At 39.7% G+C, this 24078-nt stretch overlaps 1 protein-coding gene across 2 annotated transcripts in view; it reads right to left on the reverse strand.

The window, feature by feature from the left end:
• Positions 1-24078, reverse strand: part of HACD2 (3-hydroxyacyl-CoA dehydratase 2) — a 104685-nt gene that overhangs the window by 55102 nt on the left and 25505 nt on the right. The gene's annotated exons all lie outside the window — the stretch shown is intronic.

The raw sequence follows: 24078 nt of genomic DNA on the forward strand, positions 1-24078 counted from the left end.
TGATTTTCCCTGAAAACTTTGGGGGAAATCCATTTTTACATTAAATAGATAAAAGGGGACCCAAAGGTGTTTCATTTAAGGCAGGCTACCTTGCCTTTACTCTCAAAACCTTCTGGGGTGAAACTATATTCCCCATTGGTGTTTAGAAAACTTGGGAAGAAAAGCTGAAAGAGCACTATAATACATAATAAAAAACACATATGGGGCCGGGCTCGGTGATTCACGCCTGTAATCCCAGCACTTTGGGAGGCTGAGGTGGGCAGATCACTTGAGGTCAGGAGTTTGAGACCAGCCTGGCCAACATGGTGAAACCCCGTTTCTACTAAAAATACAAAAATTAGCTGGGCATGGTGGTGTGTGCCTATAGTCCCAGCTACTCGAGAGGCTGAGGCACAAGAATCACTTGAACCCAGGAGGGCAAGGCTGCAGCGAGCCGAGATCTCGCCACTACACTCCAGCCTGGGTAACAGAGTGAGACTCGGTCTCAAAGAAAAACAAAATTAAAAAAAAACGTATGGTAGAAGTTAGGCTCAGGGAAAATAAGGGTAGAAACAATAACTTAAAATCATGAGAGAAATTAATACCTAAACAAATGCAGAGAGGGCCTGTGCACTTGTTCAAGGTGGACCACAAACTTGGCTCTGAGCTCCTTTACAACCAATGCAATGAAAGAAAATAATCCAGTTGTACAATTCATAGTGTCCATGAAAGAAATAAAACCTGAGCTGGGCGCGGTGGCTCATGCCTGTAATCCCAACACTTCAGGAGGATCACTTGAGTTCAGGAGTTCGAGACCAGCCTGGGCAACATGGCAAGACCTCGTCTCTACTTAAAAAAAAAAAAAAAGACAGGCATAATGGTGTATACCTGTAATCCCAGCTATTCAGGAGGCTGAGACGGGAGGATCACTGAGCTGAGTCTGAGGCTACAGTGAGCCATGATCACGCCACTGCACTCCAGCCTAGGGGACAGAGTGAGAGCCTGTCTAAAAAAAAAAAAAAAAAGAAAAGAAAGGAAAAAAATCCTGGTGCTTGGTTTTTTGAGCCGTGTTCCTATATATTAATGACTTTGCTGTACTGGCTTCTAGTTCACTGGATGTACTTTATTCATTTTCTTTTCTACTTCCTCCATTTCAGATGGCCAGCTGTCCAAATATCTGCCACTAGCATCTTACTCATCCACTTATTGAGGCTCTTACAGGTAAAAAATAATAAATTGGTTTCAAGAGAGGGCCCAGAGACCTCTTAAGGGAATGACTTTTTTGAAAGCTTTCTCAAACATTCAGAGCCTCCTTACTTGCTTGTTTACTTTTGAGGTCTCCACTCTGAAAGTCTATCCTCTGAATGAGAGCAAAATATAGACATGATAAATGACACGTATTTCCTTTCTGAAGATAAAAGGGTGTCACATTTTGAAAAAGATGAAAATGTGAAGATAATAGATGTCATTCTCTGAGAGGACACAGTGAATCAATTATAAGTCATGGAAACTTACTCAAATCTCTGTATTATAGTTAGCATTCCAATAATAAATTCCCACCCTATTATTTTTATTGTTTATGGAATACCAGGTGTTTTAAACCAGATTGTTAATTGGAGCCTTGAAATATGAATGGTTCATATGTATTTCACCAGCAAGACCACATCACAGACAGTTTTTTTTTTAATTAGTAAAACTGTCAGGGCCGAACAAAATTGAACTTTTAAAAAACAGTTGAACTATTATATATATCATCACTTTTTGCTAACTTATACTAATAATCCATAAGTACCTTGAATGCTGGATAAAAAAAATTATTAGTATTTCTATTTTAAAAATTTATCAAATACTGTTTCAATATACTTTTGAAAACTTTTTTATGCAGAGCTTTTTCAAAAAGCTAAACCCAGCCAGGCATGATGGCTCATGTCTATAATCCCAGCACTTTGGGAGGCCGAGGTGGGTGCATCACCTGAGGTTAGGAGTTCGAGACCAGCCTGGCCAACATGATGAAACCCCATCTCTGCTAAAAACACAAAAATTAGCTGGGTGTGGTGGTACACACCTGTAATCCTAGCTACTCAGGAGGGTGAGGCAGGAGAATTGCTTGGCCCGAGAGGCGGAGGTTGCACTGAGCCAAGATTGCACCACTGCACTCCAGCCTGGGTGACAGAGCGAGACTCTGTCTCAAAAAAAAAAAAAAAAAAAAAAGCTAAACCCAACCTAATAGCCACTTTCTTGAAATAACACGAGATCTAATAAACAACAAGGTTGAGAGAATAAGTCATTCTCTCTTGACTCTACTAAACCAGTGATCACAGGATTTCACTTAAGCAAACCAAAAAATATACTCCTATTGGCAATGTTCCTTCTTCAGAGTTCTACCAAACTACGTGGGCAGGGAAAGAAGACTGGAGATAATATTTAACTGTACTAGAAGGTTGTGAAAAAAGGCATCCATGGGAAAGATTCTCTATGTAAGAGAGCAAGGAACTGCTGGGGTTAAATATGGTGCTTTTTTACTAAGAAAATGTTGGCTGTCAGAGTTGGAAAGGATCCAAGTGATCAAGTTCAATTCAACACTTGATAGATGTGAGGTTGGGAGAAGGTAAAGTGACTTGCCTAGCTTACATAGATAGTTCAATATAACAAATTGGTATGTACGTTTAACATTTGGTGGTCACTCTCTAAGAAGGTAAATTAATGGTCTTTATATAACTAGGACAAAATCAAATATTTGCAACCAATGTTTGAAATGTTCACAATGTAAAATGCTTGCAACCAATATGACAACAGATTAACATTTAAAGTATATAAAGAATACAAATTGTTTTTATCTTGAAAAAATCAAGATGCTAATAGGCAAATGAGCAAAGGGCATAAATAGACAATTCACATAAAAATGGCCACAATTAATAAACAAACATATGGAATTATATTCAACTCCACAATTAGCAATAAAGCAAATCAAAGAAACTATTAATACTTGCAATTGTTCTATAAGTAACTTAGTGAATATTAAAAAAGAATCATAATACCCAAATGCTGGTACTATGTTGAAACAACCATACTCACATTTTGCCAATGGGCACAATCCTTTGGGAATTGAATCTGGCAATATTTATTTAAGAGTTAAAAGAATATTCATATGTTTTGAATTAGTCATTACACATAAAGATGTATGCTAAAGGCATAAGCCAAAGACTAAAACATCTATCTATCAACAGAGATGCCAAGGGCATAAGCCAAAGACTGAAGAGTGTATGTAACGACACAGACATTGGTTGAAAAATTATTTCTAATATTTTAAAAATGAGAACGACTTGTTCTCCACTGAGAGAGACATGATGATACATCTCATTATCAGGTATTTTGTAGTAATTTAGAAGTATTAGTGAATACAAGATGAGCCGAAACATTCTGTCATACCAGAAAGCAGAAAATTATTAAAGATCACTGGGGTCCTTTCAAAAAGGACTCAGAAGATAACCTGAAGATGCTCCAACTGGCCAAGAATGGGCTAATATGAGCATCAGAAAGAATCATTAAAATGGACGGAATCACATCAAATATGTTAAAAGCTATGAGATTATGACGACAAAATAATAAAATGAAAATCTTCATTGTCCCTTTGACACTCTGATTCTTGCTGTTTGGGGGGAGGGTGTGTGTATATGTCAGTATTAGTGCCTGCCTGAGTTGGGAATATTACATTCCAGGTTTTGTATGAACAGAGGGCTGTATAAAGCAACAGGAAACACTAGCCCTCATTCTGTTTTAAATTACAGACCAATGTAAAACTAATTTAAACTAGATTTCCCCCCCTCAAAATGGAAACAGTTATTTTCTTTTAGAGTTAATGAAGTATTGGTAGCTGAAGCCATTTGACCATCAATGGATGAGAGGTATTGCTGTCTGATTTCAAACTAAATCCTGAACCTTTTTTTAAAGAAACCAATAAAACACATTTTACATGGAAAAAGAAACCCTACACACTTTCACCGGTCTTCTTTAGAGGATTCCGGGAAACCAATACATTATCCTGAAAACTCGTAAATCAAGGGAAAGAATCAAAGTAAAAAAAAGAAAGAATATTGTTATATCACAAGAAATGAGGAAAAACTGTTACCTCTGGGGAAGGGCACTGGATGGCTGGGGGACTGGGGCAGGAGAGAGACTCCCTTTCCACTGCATACCCTTTTATAGCTTTTGCATTTTATACCATGTGAATGAATTACTTATTAAAAAATAAACTCATTTAAAGTGTCACTATAAAGGATCACATAACAAAATGGAAAAATGATTATATTAAAGGAAAAAAACTGTCAGAATCCAAATGATAGCCACTCAAATTATAACAATGTAGACACTGGATATGCATACAGACCAGGTCTAAAAGGAAACACAGAAAAACAAAAATTATTGACCGGAATTGCAGAATATGTGGGCATTTTTTTTATTAAAAAGAATTCCATTGCTATATTTATAATTTATTTGTCTAATAAGTAATGTTACAGTGGCATTTAAATAGAAAAATACAGTCTTTTTTCCCTTTCTGTCATCTATACTTTTAGGAAAGCTTGGCTTTTTGAATCTTGAGCCCATAAGGCACCAAGAACTGTTTGGGGGGTAACAACTCTGAGTGCAGGCAAAAGATCCAAGAAGGATAAAACAAAGAGCCTCTTGAGTGCTGTTCACACAGATGTTAAAAGTACAAATGACTTTGCCCAGCTCTGCTTTCCCATCCTGTACTAATACGGGGGTGGTGGCAGTGGTGGCGTTCCCTGAGTAGGAGGCCCACAGAACATGGAAAGAGCCTGTCGACAGCACATAAAAGACACACACTGAAAACACTGCTTGCAGGAGGAGTGAAGCTTGTCAAAGTACTGCAGAGGCTGGGAAAGTGAAGAGAAGAGAAAGAGCAATTATAGCCCGCACCTAACAATTCCTCAGCTAAATTTAACTGGAGAGGTGGAATATATCTGCAGCTTGAAAACGATAGGCAAATGAATGTTCAGGTACAAGAAGACCCAACCCACACGGAACATTAAATGGTCATTATAAAAAAAGATATTTTTTCATATCAATCATCTGCTATTATTCTGATATTTCCATTGTCATACCCCAAAATAAATAAATGGCCTCAAGAAGGAATAAGGAAATCCTAGGCTCAGAGCAAAAGCTTTTATTTCTTGTTAGAAGATAAATCAAAATCAATAAGAATTTATCAATGTCAGGTTTTTTCAGAAATGCTACCTAAAAAATTTCCAGCTATAAATAATGGAAATCAAATGTTAACTTTTACTTTTTGAAGGTTTAAATGGAATTATTTATCTAAAGTTTTCCAAATTTTTATGTCAAGAGATATCTCAGCTAATATACTTATTCATACTGAACTTCGTTCACAAATAATTCCAAATATAATTTCTAAATTTCAAATGCCATTTTTGTTATGCACAGAAATGTATTTCAAGATGGTAACAGAGGCAGGAAGAATACTTGAGCTCAGGAGTTTGAGACCAGTCTAGGAAACATTGCAAAACCCTGTCTCTCCAAAAAATACAAAAACTAGCAGCATGTGGTGCTGCATGCTTGTGGTCCCAGCTACTCAGGAGGCTGAGGTGGGAGGATTGCTTGAGCCCAGGAGGTCGAAGCTGTAGTAAGAGAGACCCTGCCTCAAAAAAAAAAAAAAAAAAAAAAAAAAAAAAGATGGTAAAAATATAATTATTTCTGGGTAATGAAATCAAGGGTGTGTTTTACCTTCTTTAGTACTTTGGTACTAGCTGATTTTTTTTTTTTTTAAACAATGTGTATGTGTTACTTTATATTAGAAATGAAGTCTTTTGGCCAGGCGCAGTGGCTCACGCCTGTAATCCCAGCACTTTGGGAGGCCAAGGCAGGCAGATCACTTGAGGTCAAGAGTTTGAGACTGGTCTGGCAAACATGGTGAAACCCCGTCTCTACTAAAAACACAAAAATTAGCCATGCGTGGTGGCACATGCCTATAATCCCAGCTACTCAGGAGGCTGAGGTGGCAGAATTGCTTGAACCCAGGAGGCAGAGGTTGCAATGAGCCAAGATCATGCCACTGTACTCCGGCCTGGGCAAGAGAGCGAGACTCAGTCTCAGTGAAAATAAATAAATAAATAAATAGAAATAAAGTCTTTTTACTTTAAAAAAAAAAAAAAAAAAAAAAAAGACCACAACTTGATTTAATAGCCGCCAATTCCGTTAAAAATAAAAATGGGTACAATTTCCACTGAAACAATATACAACAATCATTTTCATATACAACTTATTTACAATCATTTTACCAAAAATATATATAATAAAAAGTTTTTTTTTTTTTTTTTTTTTGGAGACAGTCTCCCTTTGTCGCTCAGGCTGGAGTGCAGTGGTACGATCTTAGCTCACTGCAACCTCCACCTCCTGAGTTCAAGTGATTCTCCTGCCTCAGACTCCTGAGTAGCTGGGATTACAGGTGCGCACCACCACGCCCGGCTAACTTTTGTATTTTAGTAGAGATGGGGTTTCACCATGTTGCCCAGGCTGGTCTCGAACTCCTGACGTCAAGCAATCTGCATGCCTCAGCCTCCCAAAGTGCTGGGATTACAAGCATGAACCACCGTGCCTGGCTCAAATATAACAAAAAAAATCGAAATGGAAACAGCTTTTGGAAGAGTTTATTTATTCAAGTACCCCTTATTATTAATGAGGACTTTGATGGGAGGAAAACAAGATCACGTACAAGGTCATTATTGAGATTTATGACCACGTATATTACCTAGGGGTAAACTACTCTGTGTTTTTGCTTTTGGATTGCAACACTAAAGATATAGACCTGATTCATTACTTACACTGAGTACTGTACTATCACTATGTGCTATTGCCAAGTGGATGGACTCATAGATTGCTCTATCGGCTCAGGACTTGAGCAACTATCCAAACCCTTGTGGCAGACAATACCGTTTGCTTACCCACTATACAATGTCCCTTTCGGCCTCACTAACAGAACACTGATCTCATCTGGGTTAGCAATGTATCCTGCTAAAACACTAGCTTTCTTGGGATCCCATGCAACTTGAGGAAGCCACCTAGCACAGTTCTGACCAAGGAAACATAAAGTTTCTGGAAAGTCTTGCACTTTCTGCCTGGAATGTAAACATGACACCATATTAACTCATCATAGACATCTTTTTTTTTTTTTTAAAGAATTCTTTTTTTTTTTTTTTTTTTTTTTTTGAGAAGGAGTCTCGCTCTGTCACCCAGGCTGGAGTGCAGTGGCGCGATCTCGGCTCACTGCAAGCTCCGCCTCCCGGGTTCACGCCATTCTCCTGCCTCAGCCTCTCCGAGCAGCTGGGACTACAGGCGCCCGCCACCATGCCCGGCTAATTTTTTGTATTTTTAGTAGAGACGGGGTTTCACCGTGGTCTCGATCTCCTGACCTCGTGATCCGCCCGCCTCGGCCTCCCAAAGTGCTAGGATTACAAGCGTGAGCCACCACGCCCAGCCTCATAGACGTCTTATAACTATGAGACTACAAGTACAAAGACAGAAGCCCCACACTAAGGATAGTAGAGCAGAAAGACAGACTTCCTGTTATATAGGAAAAATAAATCCCTATTTGATTAAAGCCACAGTAGTCAGAACTCTGGTATGCATAACCAAATGCAATCCTACTTATCCTTTTATAGTTGCGAAAATGAACTCAATATCTGAAGAGAATCTGGGTGGACTTAAGAAGTCAAACTATCAGAGTGCAGGACAAGGCAACACTTTTAAAAGAAGCCATTTCAATTACACTTTTCAGTCAGGGAAATTAATGACATCAATAAGAAAAAATACGGTGGAAATTTGGTGTAATAATTTTTTTCTGGTAAACAATCTTCTGAATCATCTATAAAACAGAGTTCATATCTAAAAAAATTCGCTAGTATATTATGTCCAAAAATTTTAAAAATCTGCTTTCTCTTACAATTTTGACATGTAGTATTCATGAACATCTTTTAAAAACATCTTTCTAGAGCCAAGAATGTGGCAACTCAATGCCAGGTCAAGATCTACCAGATATAAATGAAGTATTTAATGAATGTACTTAACTATTATAAATAGTTGATTGCCCTCTAATAAATAATTTTCCTTTAAAAGTGTTGGAATTGTGATTACTGCCTTCCTCCACACAGATTATTTTAAGGAAAAATTTTCCACCCATAAGCATTATACTCTAAACAACTAAGCAAATCAGCCCCAGATCTAAGATCAAAATGTTATATGAATAAACTCTAAAGAGCTAGGACATATGTATTTCCCTTGATTCTTCACAGTAAAATACTGTGAGAATTACTTTGCTTTGAATTCCAAGGAAGTTTCATAAATATTTATGGACTGAAAGTGTGAGTGAATGTGGAGAACACTGAACACAGCTCACAGGTCCCAGAGCAGGTTCCTGTCAAGTTTAGGAGGGAGCCCTTTCCAAGTAAGAGTTCTGGAAGGGAAAGGGATATTCCTTACCATGTATCAACAAGAAGCTAAGAACCCTCACATGCTATACCACTACAGGTGGAGTCTGCACTGACAGTCATCAGCCCACTTGGCTCCTACCATGTATGACCTACCAGGATGATCAGAGCCTGTATGAGGTGATATATGTTAGACCAAGCATTACGTTAGATTACACAGAAATAAAGGGAGAAATAAACTGGGCTATATTGCTGTTCAAACGACAATAACGATACTAAAAGTTAACATCTATTAAGAGCATTCTATGCATCAGGCCCGGATCTATATCCTTTACTTATATTAATTAATTAACTTCTCACACACTTCTGTGAGGTAGGCGCCATTTTCCTCAACACATACATGAGGGAACTGAGGTCCAGAGAAGGCAACTCACACTTACTAAAGCACACAGTAAGCAAGTGGAAGAACCAGAATCAAAGCCAGGCAGTCTGGCTTCAGAACCATGCTCTTAACTACTAAGCTGTACCATCTTCAATCTAGGAAGAAAAAAATCAGGAAAAACAAGCCTGTGGTGGGTGGTGCTAACCATACATCCACGAATTCTTTGATACTCCTCCCTTCACAAGGCAGAGCCTAATTCTCCTCCACTAGGGCATGATGTGGGCTTAGTAACTTGCTTCTAACAAATAGAAAACAAGCAGAAGTAATGGTATGTGACTTAAGAGACTGGATCATAAAACGCACTGCAGCTTCCTCCTTGCCCTCTCTTAGACCTCTTCTCTTCCTTGAGGAAAACCAGCTGCTATGTCACAAGGGACATTCTAGCATATGGTGAGGAGCCAGGACCCCCTGCCAGCAGCCATCCCCCAGTTCTAGCCCAGTCTGCAGATGACTACAGCTCTAGCCAACACTTTGACCGCAACTGCATGAGACTGGGCCAGAACTACTCAACTAAACCGTTCCCAAATTCCTGACCCACAGAAACTGAGAGATTGGAAACATTTTGTTTTAAGCAACTAAGTTGTAAGATACGTTTTAATGTATCAATAGAAAACTACTACTACTACTATCCAAAAATAGATCACTACAGGCAGAACCTTTTATCAGAGCCAGTTTTCCTTTTTTTCTTTTTGAGATGGAGTCTCGCTTGTCACTTAGGCTAAAGTAAAATGGTACAATCACAGCTCACTGCAGCCTCCACCTCCTGGACTCAAGCAATCCTCCTGACTCAACCTCTCTGAGTAGCCGGAACCACAGGTGTGTGTCACCAAGCCTGGCTAAATTCTTTGATTTTTTGTATATATAGGTCCTCATTATATTGCCCAGGCTGGTCTTGAACTCCTAGGCTCAAGTGATCCTCCAGCTTTGGCCTCCCAAAGTGCTGGGGTTGCAGGCATGAGCTACCATGCCCAGCCCAAGATTTTCAATATCAAATCATATTTAGATAAGCTATAAATTGTGTAATTACCTAATGATCTCGTATGTTTGTTCACTCTCTGGAAGCAATACCATTTTGACCATTGCAGAAGGGTAGAACAACATATCCTTTATGTCCCTTCAAAAGCATAATGAATGGAACTAATTAATATCTGAAATTCTACCCTACTTACTTTATTAAAATTAAACAAGGAGTATATTAAGGTTAAAAGATTATTCCTGCCTTAAATTGTCACATATTCACTTTTTTAAGTCAATAAAAAAACAATATATTCCACCTCCAAAAATCTATAAGAACAAGCTGTCTATTCAAGGTGCTAATCTGCCATTATTTATAGACCCTTGACTCCTTTCTGAGCAGCCGTCATTAACAGAACAATTTAGGAGTTCAAAATACTCTCTATTGAACTCAACTGCCTCCTGAAGTTATTAGTCATACTTCTCAAGGCTACAGTGTGATAAGTGCTAAAGATGAACCGCATCTCAAGAAGGCTGTGAAGAAGAGCCACTATCAAAAGCACCAAGATCAGGGCTGGGAGCGGTGGCTCATGTCTGTAATCCCAGCACTTTGGGAAGTCAGGGCAGGCACATTTCTTGAGTTCAGGAGTTTGAGACCAGTCTGGGCAACATAACGAAATCCCGTCTCTACCAAAAATACAAAAATTAGCTGGGCGTAGTGGCATGCACTTGTGGTCACATCTACTTGGGAGGCTGAGGTGGGAAGATTGCTTGAGCCTGGGAAGTTGAGGCTGCAGTGAGCTGTGATCACACCACTGCACTCAAACCTGGGTGACAGAGCAAGACCCTGTCTCCAACAACAACAACAACAACAACAACAACAAGAACAACAAAAACACCACAAAGATCAGCTGCTGCTTGCAGACTGACATACCTTTAAAGCCCTCCTTTCTGGTCATTCAGTTATCTTTTATTAGGTTTGAGGATTTCTGGGGGTGTTTTCTGCCCCCAAATTATAACTGTAGTCTTCAAGGCGCCCCAGAGTTGTCATTTGGGAATCCAGGTATGCTCAGAGGACAAATACTGGCCTACCTCTTGGTGTAGAAGGGAAAGAGAAAACAATAAGTTGGATTTTAGTCTAGAAGTATTTAAGGCTGAGTGTGGTAGCTCACACCTATAATCCCAACACTTTGGGAGGCTGAGGCAGGAGAATTAATTGAGGCCAGGGGTTCCAGACCAGCCTGGGCAACACAGTGAGACCCTGTTTCAAAAAAAAAAAAAAAAAAAAAAAGAAGAAGTATTTGATACTTTGCTTACCCCATTCTCCCACGCCCCAGGCTTTAGAAATGGCCAGCCTCAAGCTGTCCCATCCAAACTCAAATCCCCTAAAGGAAAAAGAACAGGCACAAGATCAAGATTGTTATCTGGGCAGTGAGGACTGAGGAGATTGTGAATAGGGAATGAGAAGGAACCACTAGAGAAGCAAGAGGAAAAAGAGAAATGCAGAAAATGAGCAACAATGAAGTGGCTAGAAAAATACAGAGAAAGAAAGGGCAAGAGGGAAGAGAAAAGGGGATTTAGAGTAGGGGATGAAGGCAAAAGAGTTTTTGTTTTTTGTTTTAAAGAACAGAAACACAAGTGGCAGGGAAATGATGTTCCCTGAAAGGAAAAGAGGTAGACAGAGAAGCAGAGGGCAAATGGTGAAGAAGACGAAGGCTGACATCCCAGGTTCCTGATTAGGAACGAGGTGGAAACTGGTAGTGCCACTAGCAGATCTAAAGTACAGAGGAGAGCAGGTCGGGGAACAATGATGAGGTGGCTTCTGCACGTGTTGAGTCTGTGGTGTCTGCAGAGGCACCATGTGGAGATGTCCAGGTGGGCAGCTGGGACAGAGATGCAGGAGAAGGATGTGGCCCAGAAGTGGTATGTGGGAGCCATTGAAGCTGTCGGAAGGTACAGTGGGACCATACAGGGAGACTGCAGAGGAGAAGAGAAAGGTTATGGGCCAGAGCCCATGGAGCACCATTTGCGGGATGCAAGGAGAAAGAAGAACCCATGAGGGAATCTCAGGACAAAGGCAGGTGCCTAAGGTGCAGGATGAGAGCTGGGAGAGAGACTGGTAGGGTGGGAGAGTGAACAGCCTCACTCACCTTGAGTGGCAGCAAGGGCAGTAATGTCCTCAAGGAAAGTCAGGTTTTCAGTAAGGTAAGAAACTGAGGATGTTTGTACTCTGTGAGGACAGAGGTGACCTTGTTTATAATGGAAAAGGGTTCCAGAAAACCCTGCGGCCTTTCTTGTGTGTTCCTATACCTCTTTGAACTTACCCTTTGGGTGAAACATTTGTCACACTGTCCCTCTGTTCTTCATGTTTACCTCCTGGGCTTAAGGGCAGATGTGGGTCAGACTGAGTTTTGTATCCTCAGTGCTTTGTCAGTGCCGCGCCTGCCACCCAGTAGAAACCCAATAAATGATAAATATAGGCCGGGCACAGTGGCTCACACTTGTAATCCCAGCACTTTGGGAGGCCAAGGTGGGCAAATCACTTGAAGTCAGGAGTTTGAGACCAGTCTGGCCAACATGGTGAATCCCCATCTCTACTAAAAAAAAAAAAAAAAAATACAAAAATTAGCCAGGCATGGTGGCGGGTGCCTGTAATCCCAGCTACTCGGGAGGCTGAGGCAGGGAATCCCTTAAACCCGGGAGGCGGAAGTTGCAGTGAGCTGAGATTGTGCCATTGCACTCCAGCCTGGGCGACAGAATGAGACTCTGTCTCAAAAAAAGAAAAAAAAAGAAAAATTAATAATAAATACTTGTGGGTTTTCTGGAGGGACACTGGGAAGTCTATATTAGTAAAAGCCTTGAAATATATAACTTTTGACCTATTTCTGGAAATTTATCTATAGAGATTAATCACAGCTGTATAAACATTAAGCTACAAGTAGTTATAATCTACACACTTTAAAACCACCAACATATTTAACAAATAGAGAACTGGTTAAAAATCACAATGTATCTATACAGCTGAATATTAGAAATCCTCCAAAAATCTATACAGATCAACAGTAACAAATACAAGCATACAAACCCCACATCTTCAGCACGGTTAATTGACACAGACTACAGACTCAATACACCTGTAAGTAAAAATAATAAACAGCAAATTCCAAGCACAGCTATCTCCTGAGGTCCCACTGCAAATCTTTGTGGAAAGTGAGGAGAATTTGGAAAAATGGCATAGAAGAGAGAAGAGCAGAGCAGAAGGCCTAAATCTGAGCCAAAATCACTCCTGAAAGAGATAGTCTACCCTAATTATAAAAACATTGAAAAACATCTTATTTGGAGCACTAACCATAGGGAAGAGACAGAGTCTGTGGGATGCTATGGCAATCTGAAAAAGGCATTGCTTCTAAGGAAGAAATGAGTAAAAAAGAAGGGAGAGGAGGTGCCCTCTAGTGACTGGATGGGGAAGGAGAAAGAGGCAGGAGGAAATTCAGATTGCTCTAACACAAAGGCGAGGTAAAACAATCAGGGGCATATAATTCCTCCCCACCGACCTCTTCAAGCAAAAAGCCATCCACTAAAGAGACTATACTTCACTGCATTTAAGGATTACAGTGTTTGCAAACTAGGGATCTTATAAACCAACCCAAACTTCCAATCTTGTCTACAAAAGGAACAGATGCAAGTAGTTTACAACTATACAAAACCATTTTCAGGAGAAAATAGAAAAAGAAGATCAAGGCCGGGCGCGGTGGCTCACGCTTGTAATCTCAGCACTTTGGGAGGCCGAGGGGGCGGATCACGAGGTCAGGAGATCGAGACCACGGTGAAACCCCGTCTCTACTAAAAATACAAAAAAATTAGCCGGGCGTGGTGGCAGGCGCCTGTAGTCCCAGCTGCTCGGACAGGCTGAGGCGGGAGAATGGCGTGAACCCGGGAGGCGGAGCTTGCAGTGAGCCAAGATTGCGCCACTGCACTCCAGCCTGGGCGACAGAGCGAGACTCCGTCTCAAAAAAAAAAAAAAAAAAAAAAAAAAAAGAAAAAGAAGATCAAAACATTTCAGCTAATGACAATGCCCTCCAAAAAATCACAGAGGAAACTTTAACACAATAACCCAAACTGAATTAAACATCCTTAAATAGGCATTTGGGCTATGAAAAAAATATATGTTTAATCAATTCAAAAACTGAAAATAGAAATGGACTAAAAGTGGGCAGAACTGAACAAAAATTTGATTGAATTCAGTAAAAAAAGAAAAAGATAAAATTATATCTGAAATGAAGACTAAATTTCAAAGCGCCCAAAGGAGAACAGATTCAAATAAAAATGTAATAAAGAAAATTGAATAATAAAAGCAAAATAACCATGAGAATGAAAATAGGATAAAGAAGAGGGATCAGAGATAAAGCAGTAGAAAGGGAAGGAGGCAAAGAAGATCCAACACACATATGTTTGGAATCCCTAAATTAAAAGAGAAGCAAAATAATGAAACAGAACTAAAATTTAAAACTATAGTCTAATAACACTTTCAGAAACAAAAGAAGGCCCAAATCTACATACTGAAAGGGCCTATTGGGTATCTGGGAAAATCACCCTGTAAAGCTCAATTGAGGCATGTCCTAGTAAAACCATTAGACTTTAAAAAGTATGTATATTTACAGAGAGAGAGAGAGAGAGAGAGAAAGATCTCATAGTTTTATGATAAGACCACATATCTCAAAAGGGCAAGATAATTAGGTTGGCATCAGACTCCCCAAGGGAAACATAAAAACAATGTGAAAATGGAGCAGCATTTTCAAGAAATTTAAGGCAAGAAAAAGTCAACTAAGGATTTTGTATCTAGCAAATCAGTCCTTCAAATATCAAGGCCACAGGAAAAGTCTGAAACATGGATGGACTCAGAGAATACTATGCCCACAGCCCTTTTTGGCAATCTTCTTTTGGGGACAGGCATTCTGCCATGGGCCCTGGGCATTCCTGCTAGGTATGCCAAAAAGGCAAGCTCCTGACTGCTCTTTTCCCAGGTCATTTCTTAGACTTGTGTTTTCAAGGAGCAACCTGGAGGGATAAGGCAGCATTGATTCCCAAAGAGCTTCCGTTTACTATAAAAACACTAGATTCCTCAAGTGCTCTAACATAAACCACTGCATATTTAGATATTCATCTAGACGCACATGTGTCATCCCCATGGGACTTAGGGGACGTGGAGAACTGATGCAAATGAAGAGGGTGTCCTGGCTATTGTTTTTGCCACGAGTAATATGGCAATATATTTGTATCTGGCCCAAGAGTCTCATGTTTTCTGTCAGGATCCATGAAACGCTAACAAACTTACTAGCTTGTGAGTAAGGTGACATCTCCAATGTGTCACAGTTCCTGACACTACTAGAGAATGAGCTTCATCCAACTAAAAGAATATATATTATTCTTTTATATAATATATATTATTCTTCCCTTGACTTTTTCTTCCCTTAAATTTCTTGAAAATGCTGCTCCATTGTCACCTTGTTTTTATGTTTCCCTTGAGGAGTCTGATGCCAAACTAATAATATATATTATTCTTTTACATAATATATATTATTCTTCATCCAACTAAAAGAATAGTATATATTATTCTTCTGCCCTATCCCAACCTTTGTTTTAGTCTTAAGAACACATTTAAATATATTAAATGTTCACTGTCTGTAAATATATTTAAATGTGGTCTTAAGACTAAAACAAATGTTGGGATAGGGCAGAAGAATAATATATAAATGTTATATGTTCTGACAAGCTATAAATAATGTAAGTTTAAAAATGGGAGAAGGGAAAGAGGAAAGTAGAATAAGCTCACTGTTGTACCGGCAATAGGTGGGAGTTAAAAGACAACCTTTAAAAACTGACAAGCTTGAGAGCAAAAAATTAAATAAGGAAACAGAGGACTAAGCGCATTTAAAAAGATACAAAGACATATCAGTAGCTGGACATGGTGGTACACATCTGTACTCCCAGCTGCTTGAGAGGCTGAGGCAGAAGGATCACTTGAGCCCAGGAATCCAAGGCTAAAGTGTGCTATGACCACTTCTGTGAATAGCCACTGCACTCCAGCCTGGGCAACACAGCGAGACCCCATCTCTTGAAAAAAAAATAAAGAAAATAAAGAAAACACATCAGGTAGGCAAATACAGCAAATATAACAGAGTATGTTGCAATTATAACATAAATGTAACAGAGTAAGATAAACATATCTGTCATATCAAAAACTATGAATGGGCTTAACTCACCTATTATATGAAAGATTTTCAAACTGGCTCACAAAACAAAACCCAACTCTGCTAATATTAAAGTGATTGATTAAGGGACACAAAATAAAAGAATGCACAAGGGCATATCAGGCAAATGGAAACAAAAGAAAGTAGGGGGTCATGATTTTGATTCAGATAAAGTAAGATTTAAGACAAAAAAGCATTAAATCTGACAAACACTTTTTTAAATGCTAAAGCCACAACTGACAATGAAGAAACAACAGTTATAAATATTTATGCATCAAATAACACAGCAACAACTTTTGCTAAAGCAAATGCTATAGAAGATGCAAGGAAAATTAGAAACACATTAGTACTTAGAGATGTTAACAACATAATCATTCTAAGTGCAAGACAGGTCAAGCAGACAAAAAAATAAGTAAGGATACAGAAGAACTTAAAAAAATAGACATTGAATTTTATACCCTGATAGTAAAAATGAAGTAGAAAGTGTATATGCCTTCAAAATTGGTTGGGGAAAAAACTGAGCTAGGAATAATTTTATCTTATTGAGTAAAGAGTATGAAGAATGTCATACTGGAAGTCTTAGCCAGTGCAGTAAGACAAGAAAAAGAAATAAAAGGTAAATAAACTGAAAAGGAAGAAATAAAACTGTCTTTGTGCAAAGATGACATGATTATCTGTCTATATAGAAGATCTCAAAGAATCTACAAACACACACACACACAGAAAATCCTAGAACTAATAAGCAAGTATAGCAAGGTCACAGGACATAAGATCAATATATGAAGGTCAATTGCCTTTCTCTATACCAGCAATGAACCACCAAAATTTTAAAGTTAAAAAAAATCATTTATACTAACACCAAATAAAAACACATATAAATCTAACAAAACAGAGAATTGCTATGTGAAAAACTGCAAAACAATGATAAAAGAAATCAAAGATCTAAATAAGTGGAGAAATATTGCATGTCTGTGGATTGAAAGAGTCAATATTGTTAAGATGTCAATTATTCCCGACTTGCTCTATAGGTTCAACACAATCCACTCAAAATCCCAGGAAGCCATTTTGTAGATGTTGACAAAAAGATTCCAAAGTTTATATGGAAAGGCAAAAGACCCATACAATACTGAAAAAAGAAGGAATAAAGTTAGAGGACTTCTACTACCAGATTTTAAGACTTATAATCAAGGTAGCCCTGGTATTGGCAAAATAATAAACACATACATCAATAGAACAGAGGGGCCAGAAATAGATCCAGCAATAACTGATCTTTGACAGTGGCATAAAGACAATGCAATGGAGAAAGAATAGACTTTTCAACCAATGGTGCTGAACAACTGGATGACTATATGTAAAAAATAAATAAATAAAACTAGACACAGACCTGACACCTTTCACAAAAATTAACTCAAAATGGATCACAGACTGAGGTGGGAGGATCACCTGAGGCCAGGAGTTTGAGACTGGTGTGGGCAACACAGCAAGACCCCATCTCTAAAAAATAAATTGAGGTCAGGTGCAGTGGCTCATGCCTGTAATTCCAGCACTTTGGGAGGCCAAGGCAGGCAGATCTATTGACCCCAAGAGTTCAAGACCATCCCCGGCAACACAGAGAAGTCCCATCTCTACAAAAAGCACAAAAACTAGCCAAGTGTGGTGGTGTGCGCCTGTAGTCCCAGCTGCTTGGGAAGCTGAGGTGGGAGGATCACCTGAGCCCTGCAGATCAAGGCTGCAGCAAGCCATGACCATGACACTGCACTCCAGCCTGGGTGACAGAGCAAGATTCAGTAACAACAACAACAAAAAAAAGATATACAATAGATATGTATATTTTCAGGATACATGTGATATTTTTATATATTCATGTAATATGTAAAGATCAAATCAGGGTAATCGAAATATCTATAGTAACAAGTTTTTAGACACAATACCAAAGCACAATCCATGAAAGGGAAAACTGGTTAAGTTGTACATTATTAAATTTAAAAATCTGTGCTTCCTCAAAGACACTATTAAAAGAATCAAAAGACAAGCCCCAGAGCAAGAGAAAATATTTGCTAAACACCTGTCTGATAAAGAATTTGTATCCAAAATATAGAAAGAATTCTTAAATCTCAACAAAAAAAAATCCAACTGAAAAATGAGCAAAGACCTGAATAGACACCTTGCCCCAGAAGATGACAAATGAGCATATGAAAAGATGTGCCATAGCATTTGTCATTAGAGAAACAAAAATTAAAACAACAACTACCACTACACACCTATTAGAATGTCTGAAGTCCAACAAACTGGCAAACTGGACTTGACTAAAATTAAAAATTTCTGCTCTGCAAAAGATATTGCAAAGGGAATAAAAAGACAAGCCCCAGACCAGGAGAAAGTATTTGCAAAAGATAATATTTGACAAAGGACTGTTATCTTAAATTTAAAAAGACCTTAAAACAGGGGTCCCCAGTCCCTGGGCTGTACAGCAGGAGAGCAGCAGGTGAGTGAGTATCACTGCCTGAGCTCCACCTCCTGTCAGATCAGCAGCAGTGTTAGATTCTCATAGAAGCATGAACCCTAGTGCCAACTGTGCATTCAAGGGACCTAGGTTGAGTGCTCCTTATGAGAATCTAATGCCTGATGATCTGAAGTGAAACAATTTCATCCCAAAACCACCCCCTCCCCTTACCCCCAGTCCATGGAAAAAAATGCCTTTCACGAAACCAGTCCCTGGTGCCAAAGAGGTTGGGGACTGCTGCCTTAAAAGATACTTTGCCAGGCTGAGGTGGGAGGATCACTTGAGGCCAAGAGTTCAAGACCAGCCTGAGAAAGATAGCAAGATCCCATCTCTACAAAAAATTAAAAAAATTAGCTGGGCATGGTGGCTCACACCTGTAGTCCCAGCTACTTGGGAGACTGGGGAAGGAGGATCACTTGAGCCCAGGAGTTCAAGGCTACAGTGAGCTATGATTGCTCCACTGCACTCCAGCCTGGGAGTGAACCTGTAATGTGATGTTGCTTCAGAAGCAAGCAAGAAGACCTACAGATGCAAATAAGCATATTAAAAGATGCTCTACATCATGCATAATCAATACACCACTACACATCTATTAGAAGGGTCAAAATCCAGAGCACCGACAAAACCAAATGCAGCAGAGGATGTGGAATAAGAAACTCATTCATTACTCTTGGGAAAGCAAAACAGTACAGACACTTTAGAAGACTGTTTGGCAGATTCTTACAAAACTAAACATACCCTTAGCATATAATCTAGCAATCATGCTCTTTGGTATTTATCCAAAGGAGTTGAAAACTTGCATCTGCACAAAAACCTGCACGCAAATGTCCATAGCAGCTTTATTCATAATTGGCAAAACCTGGTAGCAACCAAGATGTACTTTACTAGGAGAATGGGTAAATTGTGGTACATCTAGACAACAGAGTATTCAGTGCTAAAATGAAATGGGCTATCAAGCCATGAGAAGACATGGAGGAAACTTAAACACATATTACTAAGTCAAAGAAGTCGGTCTGAAAAGGCTGCATACTGTATGACATTCTGGAAAAGGCAAAACCATGGAGACAGTGAAAAGATCAATGGCTTCCAGGGCTTTGGGGGATAAACAGGTAGAGCACAGAAGATTTTTAAGACAGTGAAAACACTCTGTATGACAGTATAATATTAGATATATGTCATTATAAATTTGTCCAAACCCAACAATTGTACAATGCTAAGAGTGAACCATGGGCTTTGGACAAAAATGATGTGTCAATGTACATTAATCAATTGTAACAAATGTACTACTCTGGTTGGGGATGTTGATAATGGGAGACTATGCATGTGTGGAGGAAGGGGGCGTATGGGACATGTCTGTACCTTCCTCTCAATTTTGCTGTGAACCTCAAACTGCTCTAAAAAAAACATATTTTTAAAAATTAATGGAAAGATGTTTACAGTGAATGAAGAGAAAAAAAATCCTCTCCCAAGACAAGGAAACTGAACTATAAAAATGACATATCACGGTCATACAAATTTTCCAAAGCTTTCTTGCTCCCTTTTAACACATCGTAACCATTCAACTCCTGCCACAGAAGCATAAATCAAATCACTCTTTGGCTAAAAGATGACTCAGGTTTTCACTTTTTGGTTCAACAGGATTTACTCAACTTGGTAACTACTTGGTGTTTCCAGCTTTGCAGGACTAACCTTGCTTCTGAAGCTAAGAATAGGTGGAAGGTTGACTTCAGACTATCACAAACCATCACACCAAAGAACTGCTGAAATATGGCACGCCTTTTCATCAAGCAAATCAAACTCATCTTGGATTTAAAGGTATCTTATGCTTTTCAATTAAGAAATATTTATAAAATAATCTCCCTCAGGGCAATGTAGAAAGCTCCAGCTTTTCCTTACCTCGAATCTTAAGGATCAAGTCATCAGACAGTGAGAGAAAAACATCCATTTCTATTTTCTCTGGTTAACTTGCTGATTCCTCAGTTTCAGCTATTGATTAATTACTATCTATTTTTATTAGAAGTCATCCTGAAGCCCTGTAATTTCTAAGAGAAAAATCTTACTAATACAAGGGTGCCATCTAGTGGTGACCATAGTAAACGTCTGTTACAGAAAACGTGTATGTGTGTCCTCTCTCAATTCTGCATTCTGATGGGACTTTCAAAATTTATCTAGAGGGAAAAAGGTAGTAGAACTACTGTACTTGAAATGAATTTCCAAACACTCATACTTCGGCACATTTAAACATCTAGCGTACCCTCCTTTTACATCACTACTCAGATCACTGACATTCATTTCTGAAGCAACATCACATTTACAGGTTCACAGAATTTCAGAACGAGTGGCTGTAAGGAATGATAGAGATCATCACGTATTCAGTCCAATGCCCTCGTTTTTCACACGTGGAAACTAGGCCCAGAGGGAAGGTGCCTGACTTGTCAAACGACTAGTAATGTTTCCAACAGGGTGTGCCCTGGGTTGATTTCTGACGGACTGGACAGCCAGCTAATATTATCTTATAGAGAAGGCACCTTAAGGTCTCAATAATAGGTTTCCATTCCAAAGAAACACTTAGTTGTTCCTGCAGGGACAGCAGAGGATAAAATTCCCTGATCTGGGCTCTCTTCATAGCTTTCCCTTCTGAACTCCAACTAGGCACAGAAATCCTCAGGGCCTGTTTTTGCCTCATACTTGGGTGCTGCTCACTGAGTGCTTGCAAAGTGCGAGGTACCAGGTGGTGTATACCTGGGTAAGTCTTCCACCCTCCCTGCTCAGGCTCTTTAGGTTACAAATGAGCATGCTCTATTTCTCTCTTCCTTTCCTTCATCTCAGTTATATTCACACAGAGCAGGGAACTAACAGAGCTTGGTGTTCCAGGCCAAGGAAACCATATGTACAAAATTATGGAGGTGTGAAAAAGCAAGGTTTATTCAGAGAACAGGGGCTGAAGCTTTGTGTATCAGGAGCACAAGATGCAGGTGCATTTTCTTCTCTCCTTGTCTGGAGGGGAGCAGGGAACATTTGATCAGGAGACAATAGAATGAGCCAGAGCTAAGGCAGAGGGAGGCTACTAAGCTGGCCTGGTCTGAAGGGCTTAACTGATTTGGGAAAGATTAAAGTTTGAATATGACCACTTATGGTCTTGACTGTTAGAGCTCCATTGTCAGGATGCTGGAAAACTACTGTATTTGAATAAATGACAAAGGCAGAATTAATTGCAAAGGAGGGGAAGGTTGGATTTGGCAACCTCCTACCCAGGCCTCCAATCTTCCCAAGCGGCTCTCCACAGGTGAGCCTTAGAAGCCTCTAAGCAGGAGAGACAGGCTAGCTTGCCTGGCTAGGTTACATTCCTTTCTCCCCCATCCCCCTGCCATCACCACCACTAAACATGCTCCCAGGCAGAAAGCAATATTTAAATCTGAATAAGAAATGTTTGTTATCCCTATTTGTGACAGGGGTCCCGGTAAGAACAAGGCTTAAAGAGAGCAAGTAGAAACCGCACCAGCCCCCAGAAACTAAAAGGGAGTTAGAGCTTTGGATCAGAAACTTGTTCTTTGGGGATGGTGGTTTTTATACTGTACTGTCTGTATTTTAGGTAATTATTCCCTTTTGTCTCTTCTTACAATTTGGTAACGTTCATTTTTAAAATGTCAGCTAAGTGGAAACAACGCAGTAATGTTTCTGTGCCCAGCCACGCTGCTGAAGGCTGGGCACAGGTGTGAAAGCAGAATTCCAGGAGAGAGAAATTTGGAGGAATTCACCTCTTCCCTCCAAGATGCTCTCCTTCCAGAGTTCTCTTCTGCTAAAATTTGGTGGGTTCTGTGTCTGGTTTTAAAAATAAGTGATGGCAGTTCCTTTACAACATTGCATTGTGAATGACTGATAAAAGCTTGGCCCTCTCAAAGTAGGGGGGCAGAGGCGGGAGTGTTACAGTTCAAGGGAGGATTTAGTTAGCTCTAATTAGTGGGCTGGAAAGATTTTTTTGGTAGGAAGAGACGTGGGTCTCCCTGGCAGCTGCTCTACTTCCTACCTGGCAACCTTTGTTACCTAATAAAATCAGTCTGGAGCCATAAGCTACCAATGAATATTAAGGTGATTATGATTTTTTTGGAATTCACTTAAAATTTTTAATAAAGTGTCTTCTGTTTGAGGGAGGAGTGCAAGCTGGCACACACAGCAAATATCTGAAACCACAAATCCAGCATATGCTAAGTGAAAGGTCTTTTGTCCCTGCCTGTTCATGAAATTAACGTGCAAATACTAAACTTTAGATATAACTCTCTGGGCTGTGACTGAGCTACAATTTTCTATCAAAAGAAAACTTCAAGAGTTATTTATGTTGGTAGTGTAATCTCTGACATGAAAGTTCACTAAATGCACAGTGTCACATCTTACCAAGAGTATCTTCAGTTCCACTACCTGCACCTCTAATTCCCATCCATAAAGAAGGGAACCATACTGCAGAGTCAGCTGAGAACCACAGCCCCCATGCCTCTTCCACAATCTAATCTTGAAGACGACACAGAAAAGATACACTTCTTAATACTTCATTCAACACAAATCATACCACATGAATAAAAAAACCACAACTCTTGTTTGCAGTATTATGGAAAAAAAAAACATATCTCAAGGTAGGTTTTGGTGTCTATTTATTTTTTGAGACGGGGTCTCACTCTGTCGCCCAGGCTGGAGTGCAGTGGCACAATCTCGGCTCATTGCAACCTCCGCCTCCTGGGTTCAAGTGATTCTCCCACCTCAGTCTCCCGAGTAGCTGGGACTATAGGTGCCTGCTACCATGTCCAGCTAATTTTTGTACTTTTCGTAGAGACGAGGTTTCACCATGTAGGCCAGGCTGGTCTCGAATTCCTGACCTCAGGTGATCTGCCCGCCTTGGCCTCCCAAAGTACTGGGATTACAGGTGTGAGCCACCACAACTGGCCTATTTTTAAAAATTCTCATTTCTAAAAGGAAAAACACTGAATAAATATAAAAGCTTTACAAATCTTAGGTTGAGGGCTGTAGCTACAGCATTTGAGAAATCCCATCCTTCTATTATCAATAAAAAACAAATCACCAGGCTGGGCGCGGTGGCTCACGCTTGTAATCCCAGCACTTTGGGAGGCCGAGGCGGGCGGATCATGAGGTCAGGAGATCGAGACCACGGTGAAACCCCGTCTCTACTAAAAATACAAAAAATTAGCCGGGCGTGGTGGCGGGCGCCTGTAGTCCCAGCTACTCGGAGAGGCTGAGGCAGGAGAATGGCATGAACCCGGGAGGCGGAGTTTGCAGTGAGCCGAGATTGTGCCACTGCACTCCAGCCTGGGTGACAGAGCAAGACTCCGTCTCAAAAAAAAAAAAAAAAAAAAAAACAAACCACCTACTTTGAAAAAGTTGAGGTGTGGGAACTCATTTACAGCTATACAGAAATGAGCCCCTCCATAGATTTTAGTTGATTGTTTCTGGAGGCTGTATTTGCCAAGTTGCATTGTCATA

This window comes from Symphalangus syndactylus, chromosome 21, assembly GCF_028878055.3.
Source record: "Symphalangus syndactylus isolate Jambi chromosome 21, NHGRI_mSymSyn1-v2.1_pri, whole genome shotgun sequence".
Taxonomy (NCBI): Eukaryota; Metazoa; Chordata; class Mammalia; order Primates; family Hylobatidae; genus Symphalangus; species Symphalangus syndactylus.